We start from the raw sequence: 2,233 nt of genomic DNA, 5'->3' as shown, positions 1-2,233 counted from the left end.
GTTCTTGTAATATTTATCATAAAAGTTTCATTTTGACAAAATGAGTTTAAATAGGTGAAAAGCATTTTAAAAGCTCGGTCAACTACAGAGTTTTACTATTCATATCGCGTTCACTAAAATATTTATTTCTCTCAAACTGTTAACTCATTTGAATCACTGTTTTCGCGTGCGCGATCGAGACAAAATTTAATGGCAGTGGGTTGAGTTTAGGGTTCTTATTCCGCGCGACCTCGGCTCCGACATTTTTATAAAATTAAAAAATCAATATTTTTACTTGACATTTTTATGGCAGTTATTAAACTATATTTCTTACTCTCTGTAAAAATTTCATGATTTTTATATTCTTAAGTCGATCATTTCTATTTCCGGAGTTCATAATTCCTAGCAGTTTTGGTCATGTAAATCGTTTTCATTAAAACGGACTTAACTTTTGAACCGTAAATCGAAATCAAATGATTCAAGCGCCTAAATCGAAATCCCATTTTATACATTCTGTTTTTCTGCAGAAACTTATGTTTACATTTTGCTCGTTTTATTGACATTACGCCCACGACTCGTGTTTCGTTTTCACTCTAAATCATTAATTAACCACCATCAATCATCATACAATCATTTTAAAACTTACTCCTATCAATAACATCATGTTCTTGAGGCCACAACATCAATATTAATAACTAACTAACTAAACATCAAGAAAATTTAAAATCAATCTTCAAAACCATATTTATATCCAAGATCCTTACTTTTCTTGAAACTTAAAACTTAAACAAAGTTTGGATGAATGTTTATACCTTTCTTGGTAGCTTGGGAGGTTCTCTTCTTGATGGTTTAACCTTGGGAGGGCTTGGTTGTGCTTAAGGATCCTAAATTATGCCATGAAAATCAAGAAAACAAAAAAAGATTTTCAAAGTTACTATTCATCACCAATTTTGAGCAAGGATTTGACTATGATATACTAATACAATGGCCATGAAATTTTTCACGTACCTTGTACATAACATGAGGAAGCTTTGGTTACAATTTGGTGATTTTTAAATGAGTAGAACATGATATTTGAATTTTTCTTTCCTTAGTGTTCTTGAAATCAGCATTGTGTTTTTGAAGAGAGAGAGAGAGAGAGAATTTGCTTGGCTTCTTTGATACTTCTCATGAAATTATTGATATATGATCTTATATATATCTTTTAGTACAAAGAAATCTATCACAATCTTGCTAGGTTTCCTATTTATCAAGCTATAATACTAGCATAAATACCTTGGTTACTATTCCACCACTATTCACTAGTTAGGTTATCATTTCTATTAGCTAGGTTACTATTTGGTTATTAACCATGGTTAGTTTCTTACTCTAGTTAGCTTGTATGGTTAGCTTGTCTTAATATATTTATTTATTCGCTTACGCTTTCACTCGGTCACTTATTCGTTTTCGTAATAAATCTCCGTAAACGGTTCGCGGGGTAAATCCTCTCTTGTACGTCCTTTACATTTTGAAGTCTCATACTTGGGTTTTAATTTATAGGTTTTTAGGTTTGTAATTATATTTTAAGTCTCGTAATCCTTGACGTTTCGTAGATACGGTCGTTTTTTTCAAAGTTCGTTTTCTTCGAAAACTAATAGCGTTTGCATACACTCATTTGGTATGTGTAATCACAATATCAACTCGTAATCTTAAATTAAAAACTCGTATATAGTGTGGTCGCAAAAGTTTTTATTAAACTGCAAGGTTACTATTTATAAGGGTCTTTTACCGATGTCAAAATTTTAGGTTTTTATAGTCTTCCCCCTTAAAAGGATTCTGTCCCGAAATCAGTTTAGAAACAGGCGAGGATACGGTTCTCTCATGACAACCTCAAGTTCTCACGTTGACTTCACAGCATTTTATTTCTTCATAAAATTTCCACTCGTCCATCAAATATAATTCCGGGTACTCGTTCTTGTAGACCTATGACCTCTACACGTTACTCCACATACGCTAAGTCTGGCTTCAAGTTTATTAGCTTATTTTCAATCATATGTTTGGCGTTGGCGGTTAAATTTCCTAACAATCGATTCGTGGTACTCGTTATAAATTTGGCGACCGTTTGACGATGGTGGTAATTTATAAGCCAACTTTCTTAGTCCTTTAAAGATTTCAATCGGTCCAATAAACCTTGGGTTCAACATGTCTTTACCTTTCGAATCTCATCACTCCCTGCTCGGTAGGCACTTTCAACAATACTTGGTCTGTTATGTCG

Source organism: Apium graveolens, chromosome 3, assembly GCF_009905375.1.
Source record: "Apium graveolens cultivar Ventura chromosome 3, ASM990537v1, whole genome shotgun sequence".
NCBI classification, from domain to species: domain Eukaryota; kingdom Viridiplantae; phylum Streptophyta; class Magnoliopsida; order Apiales; family Apiaceae; genus Apium; species Apium graveolens.
Note: the sequence above shows the minus strand (reverse complement) of the source record.